This window comes from Armigeres subalbatus, chromosome 2 (assembly GCF_024139115.2).
Source record: "Armigeres subalbatus isolate Guangzhou_Male chromosome 2, GZ_Asu_2, whole genome shotgun sequence".
NCBI classification, from domain to species: domain Eukaryota; kingdom Metazoa; phylum Arthropoda; class Insecta; order Diptera; family Culicidae; genus Armigeres; species Armigeres subalbatus.
Window position 1 is genome coordinate 225,911,423 of NC_085140.1, and position 13,445 is coordinate 225,924,867.

General features: G+C 44.7%; 1 protein-coding gene across 3 annotated transcripts in view; it reads left to right on the forward strand.

The window, feature by feature from the left end:
- Positions 1–13,445, forward strand: part of LOC134211782 (transmembrane and coiled-coil domains protein 2) — a 215,795-nt gene that overhangs the window by 88,253 nt on the left and 114,097 nt on the right. The window lies entirely within an intron of this gene.

A 13,445-nucleotide genomic window follows, 5' to 3' on the forward strand; every position in this document is an offset into this window, starting at 1 on the left:
CGTAGTCTGCCGTGTTGGATAAGCTTAATAATATCCAGCCCTTTATACACCTGGTACAATTAGTGATTCATGCGGCGCCGCCAGATACCGTTCTCCTGTTTACCGCCGAGTATTGTCCGCAGCACCTTACGCTCAAACACTCCGAAAGCTCTCCGATCAGCCTCCTTTGACGTCCATGTTTCATGGCCGTATAAAACCACCGGAGGAACCAGAGTAGTATACAGCGCGAGTTTTGTTTTCGTTTGCAGACTACGGAACTTAAGCTGGTTACGAAGTCCGTAATAAGCCCTATTTGCAGCTGCAATACGCCTTTTCACCTCGCGGGAAACATTATCGCACGTCACTAATGTTCCAAGATACACAAATTCTTCTACCACTTCAAACTTTTCACCATCCAGCACCATTTCGCTACCACAACCACTAATGAACCCACGTTGATTGCCAGCGACCATGTACTTCGTTTTGCTGATAGTTTGATAGTGAGTCCAATCCTCGCTGTCTCCCTCTTAAAAGGCACAAAAGCCTCTTCCACGGCACGGTGATCAATCCCGATAATATCGATATCGTCCGCAAATCCCAGGAGCATATGCGATCTTGTGATAATGGTACCGCTTCTTTGCACACCAGTTCTCCTGATCGCTATATTGAACAGTAGCTTCGAGAGTGCATCACCCTGCTCCAATCCATCTAAGGTAACAAACGATGTCGATATTTCATCCGCAACCCTTACACTTGATTTCGATCCGTCCAACGTTATACGAATCAGTCGTATCAGTTTCGCCGGAAAACCATGTTCAAGCATAATTTGCCATAATTCATTCCGTTTCACTGAATCGTACGCCGCCTTGAAATCAATAAACAGATGATGTGTCTGCAAGTTGTACTCCCAGAATTTGTAAAGGGACATAATTTTGTACGCTGAATTAAGGAGGGTTATTCCTCGGTAATTGGCGCACTCCAGTCTGTGCCCTTTCTTAAAGAGAGGGCAAATGAGGCCGTCCAACCAGCTAGCAGGCATTTCCTCGTCTTCCCATATTTTCGACATAATATGGTGCAGAACTTCATAAAGCGTCTCACTGCCATGTTTGAGAAGTTCAGCCGGGAGCTGGTCCTTCCCTGCAACCTTATTGTTTTTCAGCTCTTTAACAGCTTTTTTAACCTCATCTAGTGTAGGCGACTCTACAGCTTGTCCATCGTCGCTAATATTTATCCTGCTCACCGATGCACCGTCACTTCCACTATTCAACAAAGTCTCGATGTATTGCTTCCACTTGGCAGCCACTTCGGTTTTATCCAGGCTATAGACATCCCTATCTAACTCCCTTAGCCTAAAAATAGCCACCATGTCCCGGGCACAGTGTGCAGATATACCGCTGTCAGTTGCATGAGATGTCAACAATCGTCAAAAACATCAATGATTGTAGCTTGATAATTAAAAATATCCACAACAATAAAAGAGCAGGATTTATTTTTAAATTCTGCTCAAGCTTTTCAAGGTGAAATAAAAGACAAATTGTTGTTCTCCATGTAAGTAAAATCAAAATTGATCATGTAGATAAGTTTTGAATCAATTAAACTCATTAGTCATATTTAATGAATATTCTCGATTAAAGTTGCATATTGAAGACAGCTAAATTTGGATGTTTTATGATGTTAAGCTTTTTTAGATTTGACGTACGTTGCTCGGCGTTGGTGTTGGCTACGCTAAACATGAGCGCTTAGCATAGGCCTGGTTTAATCTGTCAGCAAATTCCCTTGTTGGTCGTTGCACATGACAGGAGATGGCGTTGTCTTTCTCCGCACGTCATTGACAGACTCATAGAACCTCCGCATATCGTTCTGCTCCATTTCTTCCTGGCCTCGCTAATCACTTGTTCTTCATATTCTTTCTTCTTCCTGCGGTGGGTTCGTTTTTCGGCTGCTCTTGCTTCCTTGTACCGATCTCTATTCGATCGGGTACCCGACACCAACATCCGGCTTCTGGCAACGTTCTTCTCGTCTGTCACTCTCTGACACTCCATATCGAACTAACCCGTCCTTGGTCGCCTCTGTGCAGCGCCTACCACTTCTCGTGCTGTTGTGCTCACTGCTCCATGGATCGACTCCCATAGATCGTTGATGTTGTCGCTAACGTTGATTGCACTTATCCGTTCGTCGAGCTTCTGGCGGTACTCATCCGATACGTGTTTGTATGTATGTGTGCGCAAAACACGTATAAAATTGTCTCCTATTTTTAAGCACTTGTCCTTAACCAACTTGTTCGCACAAAAAATTGCACTCAACAGTAAAACTTGCTATAAATATAAATGAATGTGAATTATGGAATAGATTCACCTACCGGTGCATTTTTTTCTTCCACATACATTTTTTTCATATGTAAAACATGCGAAAGACATTAATACCGAAAGGTGGATTAATCAGGCGTTTTCTTATGTACATTAGTCCAATCACCACTGAAATCACAATGATAACAAAAAAGGAACATATTAAGATTTACAGCTATCAAAATAACTTCTGGAGGGAAGGAAAAAATGCATAATCAGAACATTTTCCACTTACCCCGCGGTGTTTGATACCAGGGGTAAGTGTAAAATCTTTAATTTCACCTGTCATAAGACGAGTTTATACAATCCCATTGAATTCCACCACTTAATTGTATCTTGACAGATACGTATTTCGACCTCAAAAGTAAGGCCGTCTTCAGTGTCTCGTACTTGACTCGACTACGTACGAGACACTGAAGACGGCCTTACTTTTGAGGTCGAAATACGTATCTGTCAAGATACAATTAAGTGGTGGAATTCAATGGGATTGTATAAACTCGTCTTATGACAGGTGAAAACATTCCACTAAAAAGCTCAAAATAATTTTCTTATCTTTAATTTATTTGTTTTCATGTTGCAAACCACTACAAATTGATTCTGATTAGTTTAATAGTATTGTAATGGTTACCTGTGATACAAATTCACTGAAAAAAGGGACAATATGTGCAAATAATAATTGATTTCATGAATGCAAAAATTTACTTCTCGCGAAACCTTAAATGACAGTTCAAGCGTTATCCGTGTTAGTATATGTATTATACTAATTTTAATATAGTATTAGTGTGGGCATCAAAGTATATTCTTGCACAATGTTATGGTGTGGTAAAAACTGTAAAGTATGTACAATTCCAATTTTTCGAGTAGATTTTTACGCTTACCCCCTTTTTCCACTTCCCTCAGTGTACCTTATAATACGAAAGTGTTAAGCTGTTGAAACTAATATGTTGCGCGGTGAGTTGCTTAAAGTGTTTCACACTTGAGTCTCACATGTTTGACCAGTAGGACAAATCAAAGGGCGAAACACTTTATAGTCGCGTGTGTATTTTTTTGAGTGTGGAGATCAGTATAGGTCATTGCGCGCGGCAAACCTAACCTCACTATTTTGACAGGTACTGGTCCTGTTGTTTACGTTTCGGACTTTTTTTTGATCCAAATTAAATCTGCATATTTCACGACGTTGAAGACATTCCGTACATTCCGCATGGAAATATTGGTAATTATCGATAGGTTTAGGTAATTATCGATCAGAAAATCCAAAGAATGATAGAAGTATCTGAAAATTAAAATAAAGTCGTCTGTAAACAACAGGACCAGTACCTGTCAAAAGTCGTGCGTGACGTCACAGTGCAATGGAGTATAAGGCAATCCATAAGACAGTTGCGAACAGCTGACGATTTTTGTTTACCTTGATTATTGGACAGATTCTGACCAGACTGACAGAACAATTCAAAGGAAATTGTTAAGCGCGGTTTACACCAGAAGTGAGTTCCGTTCAACTGCTTACACACTTTGTTTTGATTTCGATTGTCAGTCCCATCGCTGAATGTCCTCATGGATAGCCTAATTGGCGATGACAAGAGCAGGGATGCTAGAAATACAGAGATGTATGATGTAGATGTAGATGAAAATTACCAATTTTTGCGTTAGGGACCGTACACATATTACGTAAGCAATTATTCTGGGTTTTTCGACCCCCCCCCCCTTACATGCATGTAAGATTTTTTCCATACAAAAGATTTTTTATTTATATGGCGCGTAAGATATTGACAGACCCCCATCCCCCCATAAGTGCTTACGTAATATGTGTACGGCCCCTTAAGCAATTAATAGATCTTCCCTTTTAGGCTTCTGAACGGGATCATTTTTAGATTCCAAACAGAATCTTTTTTTGCCTTTCTCGTACAACAAAGTTGTACCGAAAGGCTATCACTCCACTCTGAAAACGAACTTTTCACAGGAACATCTGATAATAAAGTTTATTATACCATTCGACTCAGTTTGATGAATCGAGGTGATGTTTGTGTGTGTGTATGTTTGTGTGTCTGTATGGTCACTTTTTCAACCTCAAAAACTCACACGATTTGCATGTACTTACACTAAAGTGATTTTATCGCAACAAGTTGCATTTCGCAGAGCCACTCTTCTATTGCGGTTTTTGCACTTTATAAGATTTTTGCGAGATTTTTTTTCTCACAGTCATCTTTTTCTCACACTCAATACACTCAAAAAAGTTTGATTTTCCGTGTATAATATTTGTGTGTGAGTGCTCAATCTAAAAACAAACAGACGTCAAATCAAGGCGGGAATCGATTTAGTGTACACGCTTACATGTGACTCACGAGTAATGGGTTATAATTGGGTAAATTTCAGTAACAAAATTCGATCAACCCGAAATGAGAGCGAGTGTGAGAAAAAGAAGCGGGCAAATCACAATCTACATATAACTCTTCAAAACGGTGAAATCGGCAATAAAAATTTAATTTCGATAAAATTTCAGTGGAATCAACACGTTGAGAAACTATATCGTTAACAAATGAAACCGTTGCACATTCTCGACGCTCTTTCAATGTTTGTATATTTATAAGTATGCAGCGTGCTTCATAAGATGGAAGAGGAAATGACGTCCAACCTAATTTACGAAGAGCGTATAATAGAAATTGTTTTTGTACTGACTCTATTCTTTCTTCATGTGTGGTTGAATAAGGCGACCATACAATGCTACAATATTCCAGTATAGATCGTACATATGAAATATATAATGTTTTGATTGTGTAGCGATCCTGAAAGTTGAAGTAAAAACGCTTTTTTTAAGAAAATTATTTTGAGCTTTTTAGTGGAATGTCTACACTTGTCATAAGACAAGCAAAAACGCTTGATAAAGGCTAGCATATTATTAGCTTTGTGAATGATTGTGTTATAGTGATCAACAAGAGTTAGTTTCGAATCTAAAATCACTCCCAAATCCCTAACTCTTTCGTGTTTTTCTATAGTATTGTTCCCTAGTACAATTTGTGTATTTGGTGTTATTCTTTTTCTGCTGAATGATAGGATTATGTTGCATTTTCTGTTGCAATAGGCTTTTTTCTGCACCATGTATACAACATGTGTATTTCATTCTGGAATATGATTATGTCTTTTTCATTTTTTATTTCCATAAATAGCTTTATGTCATCGGCATAAATTAAAATCTTTATATTTTTGAGAATGAAGGTTTTTTTTTTCTTGAGCAAGGGTAAACGGAAATCTGCAACCAGACACCTGAGGAGGTACTCAGGTAGTGTGGGGATGGGTATGTCATGTAACTCTTACCCGACCCACTAAAACCAAAACCCTTTCGCCAGTCCGTACCCCCGGCCCGTAATTAAGCAATACATCAGGGGGGGACTATTGAGAACGCTCACGCCTATGCTAACGCACTTGATGTCAATACACACAACATCGACTTCAAGGGTGGCTACCTCACCACCCGTCGATCGCAAGCTATGATAGTAACCTAACGGTCCGTATCATAATCTCACGTTGGAGACGAGCACCCCGACAACAACCACCGCGCGTGAACCGCAATGACCTCTATATCTACATACTGAGGTCCCCGCAGCCCACCCACGACATGTTGGTTGTCGGGATGAGCAAAGTGTTCACTGCATCACAGGTGCCCTTACTGCACACGTTGGTTTTGTTCAAGACGCCACCACCGCTGCAGTTTCGACATAATCTGTCGAGATGCTGTGTTCACCGCACTCCATATAGCTTCCTCCCGGCACATCCTCTCGACGAGGTTGTCCGGGGTTGTATCCATACCACTAATAAGCAGCATGGCATTGCGTTCTATCTCGAATCGCGGGCATGCGAACATCACATGCTCTGCCGATTCTACCTCACCTACACATTCAGGACACTCCGCAGAATCTGCGAAGCCAAACCTGTGTAGGAATTTCTTAAAGCAGCCATGTTCAGACAACACCTGTGTTAGGTGGAAGTTGACTTGACCATGCTTCCTATCAACCCAGTTGGACACATCTGGAATCAGTCTGTGGGTCCAACGACCTTTGACTGCGGTGTCCCATGCTCTTTGCCATTTAAGCAACGAAGCTGCTCTCTTGACACGTCGCACTTGCACCGAGTCCCTTTCGTTGTAGCACTCCACATCCTCCTCTAAGAGTATGTCGATCGGCATCATTCCAGCTATAACGCACACCGCCTCATATGATATGGTGCGATATGCGCTCGCGACACGTAAACACATCAGCCGGTGTACTCTGATCAATTTCTTTACATTGTACTCGGCTCGGCTACGGCCCATGCCGGCACGCCATAACGGATGATAGACAATGCTACGCCAGCTATCAGCCTACGCACTTGACTATGCACCGCCGATCTGTTGGACATCATTCGTGATAAAGATTTTATCGCCAATGAAGCCCGCTGACATGCATAATCGACGTGGCTCGTAAAATTGAGCTTATCATCGATCATCACGCCCAGATGCTTGAGAGACCTCACGGAGTTAACTGTGCAGGTCCCTACTCTTATTCTCGCCTGTTGCAACCCATGACGGTTATGCACTATCACGACTTCCGTCTTGTGATGTGCAAGGGACAACCGCCTCGAGTTGAGCCATTCCTCCACTCTGCCAATCGCGTATGAAGCCTTCAGTTCGACTTCGTCGAGAGTGTCTCCTGTTACCTCTAGCATTACGTCATCCGCGAAGCCTTCTATTTTCACACCGGCCGGGAGACTTAGGCGTAATACTCCATCGTACATAATATTCCACAGAACCGGTCCAAGGATCGATCCCTGTGGAACACCCGCGGACACTACGATCGACTTTTGACCAGCATCAGTGTCGTATAACAGCACCCTATTCTGAAAATAGCTTTTCAGTATCCTGCACAGGTAATCCGGAACTCTCAATCGGTGCAGGGAGTCAGCAATTGCTGCCCAGCTAGCATTGTTAAACGCGTTTTTTACATCAAGTGTAATCAACGCGCAGTACCTAATACCTCTTCTGTTTAAACCTCTCGCTATCTTGGCCGTATCCGTTACCGCTCGAATTGCTTCGATGGTAGAACGGCCCTTACGGAAGCCATACTGGTTGCTAGATAAGCCACCAGCACACTCTGTATAAGCCGACAATCTATTCAGAATGACCCTCTCTAGCAGCTTTCCAGCTGTGTCGAGTAGGCAAATTGGTCTGTATGCCGAAGGATCCCCCGGCTGTTTGCCAGGCTTCGGTAATAGCACCAATCCATGCATCTCTGGAGGCAGCTCCTGAACATATCTGGATTGGCAAGAATGGCGTGTTTAAGGGCCAGGTTTGGAATACCATCCGGGCCTGGCGCCTTATTGAGCTTAAGTTTTCTTGCGGCTACGATAAGCTCTTCGTTAGTCACTAGCGGTACCACGTCAACTGACTCGTACGGTGTAGCGGGCCAGTTCGATGATTCATGCCTCGGAAACAACCCGTCGACTATTTTGGCCAACATCCCCGGAGATTTCTCAGGTGGCGTGGTATTGGTCCTAGCCATCACCATCCTGTATGCATCTCCCCATGGATTGTCATTTGCCATCCTGCACAGCCGCTCGAAGCAGGCTCTCTTACTACATTTGATCTCGTAGTTCAGAGCTCTGCTCGCTGTCTGGAACACCCTGCGTCTCTCGACCTTATCAGCGTCTGTTCTGGCACGTCGCAGCCTTCTCTTTGCTCGAAGACAGGTTCTACGAAGGTCTGCAATTGTGTCAGTCCACCAGTACACAGGTTGCCGGTTTCCGGGAGGTTTGGTCCTCCTAGGCATCGTCACATCGCATGCACGGGTTAGTACATCGATTAACTCGTCGCCACTTATTCCCGTTGTTCGCGTCTCCCATCGTAGTGATTCCTCCAAGAGTTCTGGGTTGAACTGCGAGGTGCGCCATCCTAGATCGGCTTTGCCGATCCGCCTTGTGGTTGCTACGGGGGTATACCGGATCATAAAACGAATTTCCTGATGATCGCTGGAGGTATGCCCCTCATGAACCTCCCATTCTGGCTCCACCGTCCATCCCGCGCTGCAGAAGGTCACATCGATGCATGAATCACCGTTCGGTCCCCTGAACGTTGGCACTTGGCCTTCATTCAGCAGGACTACGTTCAATACCGCTAGCGACTCTAGCAGGGTATGACCTCTGGCGTTTGTGGATCGGGATCCCCAGTCCACTGCCCACGCATTGAAGTCGCCTGCTACAACTAACGGTTTTAAGCCAGTTAGTTTTGCTGCAAGAATATCTACTACCCTAGTAAACTGCACTATACTCCACCTGGGAGGACAGTAGCAGCTACAAAAGTAAACACCGTTTACCTTTGCTATAACGAAACCCTCATCATCAGGTGATGATACTATCTCCTGGATGGGATATCGCCCGCAAGTCCAGATGGCCACCATCTGAGACTTATCCGCAATCCAACTACCGTTACCGGCAGGGATGCGGTATGGATCGGACAGCAAAGCTACATCAGCTTTACACTCAGTAACCGACTGTTGTAGCAGCAGAGTGCGAGATTTCTCTTGTTTCGGACAGCAGAACGATGGCGCGATCGGACGAAATATTGTGTTCTGCTTTGCGCGGCCGGTAATAAAAATCAGTTCAGTGCGAGATTTCTCTTGTTTCGGACAGCAGAACGATGGTGCGATCGGCCGAAATATTGTGTTCTGCATTGCTGGGCCGGTAATAAAAATCAGTTCAGTGCGAGATTTCTCTTGTTTCGGACAGCAGAACGATGGTGCGATCGGACGAAATATTGTGTTCTGCTTTGCGCGGCCGGTAATAAAAATCAGTTCAGTGCGAGATTTCTCTTGTTTCGGACAACAGAACGATGGCACGATCGGACGAAGACGAAATATTGTGTTCTGCTTTGCGCGGCCGGTAATAAAAATCAGTTCAGTGCGAGATTTCTCTTGTTTCGGACAGCAGAACGGTGGCGCGATCGGACGAAATATTGTGTTTTGCATTGCGCAGCCCGGTAGGCCGGTCGTTAGTTTGTACTACTTTTCGCACCCGATTCATGGCTAGGTAAAATCACTGTGTATAAAGAATGACACGGTCGTATCGCTTATCAGAGTGAATCCAGATCCAACGATGCCTACCAATTAACTGATAATCCTTCCTGTGGTTTTGTGGAGACGCAGAGTTAAACAGGGTCTTAAAATAGCAAAACCACCTACTAATATTCCTTCCTTCTTCCTAACTGACTACAAGGACGTGGCCGGCGCCGTTATTGATCATTTGAATTTTAGAGTCACTGAAACTTGCACACTGAGAATGCTTGAACAATCCCAGTCAATCATTCAGTTGATTCTTTGTGCAATTTCACTGATTCTGGTCAATCACGGAGTAGCAACCATAGATATGTGTAGTCAGTCATTAAAAAAAAAAAAAAAAAAAAAAAGTAACCGACTGTTGTAGCAGCAATTGAGCCGCCTCGCAGTGGTTCAGGTATAGCTGTGTTACCTGCGTGTCTGGATCCTTCTAGAGGCCGGACAGGCCTGGACACCGGTAAGGTGTTTGTTGTCTGTACACGGGGGACAGATCAGACACCTTGGTGCAGCCTGACAGGTGCGAGCTTGGTGGCCTTCAGCTCCACACCTACGGCATAGCTTACTGCGATCAGGTCCTTTACAGTCATAAGACTTATGATCGTTGCAAAGACACCTGAAGCAGGTCTGAAGCGGTTGGCTTATATTTGGCGGACATACCGATCAACCCACTTTCAGTTTAGCCCTATCCATTACCTTTTTGGCCTCAGCCTGAGGTACTTGGAATGAGGCAACCTGCATTCCGCGAAGCTTTTGCGTAACCGAACCGTAGATTCCTGGATCTCGACATTGCACTGATCTCTCAGTGCGTCGACCAGGTCTCTAGCCTCGGTTACTTCATCCAGGCCCTTGCACTGGATGTTCGAAACTGGACATAGGGCTCTTACTTGAACCCCATCGCCCAGGACTTCCTCCGTCAACTTTTGTACTCAGTACTCTTCTGAGCAGCATCCCGCTTCAAGACGAGAATCATCTCGCCTCTCCGCGTCCTTCGGATGCAGTTGACATCCTCTCCTAGGCCAGCGAGTTTGGCAGAGTTATCTCATGGCCTTCAAGACTTCGGCGTAGCTCTTGTCGTCAGTACTGACGATAATCGCTTCGCCTCTGTCTTTACGCTTACCACTGACATTGGAAGGCGCACCCGTCTCCTTCTGGGCTCTACCCTTCTTAACAGTGGCGCGTATCGCTCCGCCTGCCGCTTTCTCTGCCGCCTGCTGCCGTTGCCTTCTCGCCTTCTTGGGATTCACGACCTCCCTCCACGGTAGATCTTCCTCCCGGCGAGCTTCAGTGGTCCTCGATGGTGGGGGCACTGGGTTCACCGGCTTGGGATGGCCATCCTTCTGCTCGACCTTCTTCCTTTTCTCTGGCTTCGGGGCTGCGGACTTCTCGACAGCTGCTTTCAGGTTCGCCTCCTGCGTAACCTTACTCAGCTTCGGGGTCGCCGCTGTTACAGCCATCCTTTTGCGGAGTTCCTCGACCTGGCTCTCCGCCAGTCGTTTGCCCTCGGACAGGAGACGAATTTTCGATTCTGCCTCCTCTTTGTCCTTATCCGCCTGCTTCCGCTCCTTGACAAGTTTGCGGAGCTCCCTCTCCGCACTCTTGCTGGCCTCTAGTAGGGACCTCCACTCCGATTTGGCCTCAACTACTAGGGCACAGAGTGCCTGCACAGCAAGTTTCAGATCCTTGTTGTACTTAACCCGGTTGTCTAGGAACGACATAATCACGTCGGATACCTCCGTGACTACCTCCATCGTGTGACCACCGCGTTCTTCGTGGTTCGCCATCACAGATTTGATGACGCGGGTCAGGGTGGGGCCGTCCATCTTTACTTCAACCGGCACCTCCTCAGACCCTCCACGGGCTTCTCCATCGCCTTCCCCCGGCGATCTTTGGGGAGACCTTTCAAGGCCGCTACGTCTGGTGAAAGGGTTCTCCTTACCACCATTCGCCTCACCTGCATCCCTCGACGTTTTGTGTATTGTGTAGTTAGAATTCATCGCTGTTGGGTCCCCCTTGCGGCTGCTGTCGAATCCTGCTGGTGTAGTCGCCTTCGCGATCCCATGGTTATCTATACATACCTTGCGGCATGCAGGGAGGCCATGTGAGGGTTGACACTTTCGTGTTCAGAGCCAGATCAGCGCTAGTCAGGGAAAAGCATCTGAGTTTACTCCCACTCAGCTGCCAGCTGAGCGACAGGATTGTACCGCGTGCTACAAGGCCCGCCACGGTTTTAGGGGACGGAAGACAGCCTGGCCATTAGCCCATTCGCCGTTTCAGGTCGGTGTCACCCGGCCTTACTAAGAGAATAGAATAACCAGACTACCAGCCCTCGCGTTCACAATATCTCAATATCCAAAACAAGACCAATAACATGCAACCAGTATACCATAATCAGGATCTTACTGGGATCAATCCTGATGTGCCAATGGCACTCCCTGGGCTTGTGCTTTTGAAGCGGCACACAGTCGCTTTGATAGAGTCTGCTTACGGGCACTTGTGGTTTTTTGGGAGGGATTTTAGCAGAGCCCACTGCTAAATCCCACCACGCCCTAGGCAGTTCTCCCTGACTCACAGACAGCTGGGGAGGGGTCGTCAAGCCCTTGGACATGGTCCCTGCTGCCCCCCCAATGAAGGTAATGTCATTTACATATACACTTGATTCTGTTTTTACACAAATCAAAAAATCCCATACAAAATTTTTGCAAAGTTGCTCCATTTAGCATGATTCGTCGAGAAATTATAAAACTTTTTTCAAACGGAATTTCAAATTTTGAACTGAAATTTTTTTTACACGGAACGTATTCCCCGTGTAAAAAAGAATCGGGTGTAATATAAATAAAAAAGAGCAAAGATGAGTGCCTCGTGGAACTCCTGAAGTGACTTGAATAGGATTGGATTTCTTTCCGTTAAATTTTATTATTTGTTGCCGGTCTGCGAGATAAGATTCAAGCCATCTAAGGGCCGATGAGCACGTAGCGTTTTTTTTTAACGCTGCGTGCACGTGGCGTTGAAAAATCGCAGGTGTGCATCGGTGCGGCGACGCTGCGTTACCGCTTTTTCCCGATGCACACATGCGTCCTTTTAACGCCGTGTGCACGCAGCGTTGAAAAGACGCTACGTGGGCATCGAGCCTAAGGAGTCCTGGCTCAATTCCATTATTTTTGCGATTTGAAGAGTAACATTGGAATGTCAATGCGATCAAACGCCTTGCTAAAGTCAGTGTATAGAGCTTCCACGTAGTTACCATTATCCAGAGTCTATTATATAGAGTTGCGCAAAGAGGATCTTCTTACTCTTATTCTGAATGATGCTCTTGTTATTATGTTGAAAACTTTCATTTTTGTTCAACCCTTCAAGTGACTTCACGGGAGTGATCACTTCTAAAGCTTTTTAATTCGATAACCAAAGTCACCTACAGAGTGCAAACACGTGAGTTTCTTGTTGCAACTTTATTGGGGGGTGTATTGAAGTTTTTTAAAGCTGTTTCTAGAACAAATCTAATACATTTCAATTCATGAGTTTTAATTCGCCATAATAATCATCAGGCGATAACAATACTTCCGCCTTACCAACAATCATTTGTTTACTTTGCTCGATAGGTAGACGGTTTGACAGTTCAATAGGTAGATTTGGCTTCACTCTTTGCGTAACTCTATATATAATAGACTCTGCCATTATCCATAAGCAATTTTATGAGACAGATTCGATCAGCTGATCGAAATTTTGAGTGAACAGCTCGGTCTTTGTTTTGGTAAATTTGCATGCAAACCATCATCATTTCGTCATCATCATCATCAATTCATTCCATTTTCGCAAATGTTCCTTGTAAAACGTAAATATTAGTGTTAGGTCTCCTGTCATATGTGCTTTCTATAAAATAGCTTATAAGCCATTTTATGAGACAGATTCGAACAGCTGATCGAAATTTTGAGTGGAGGGCTCGGTCTTTGTTTTGGTAAATTTGCATGTAAACCATCATCATTTCGTCATCATCATCATCATTTCATTTCATTTTCGCAAATGTTCCTTGTAAAATGTAAATATTAGT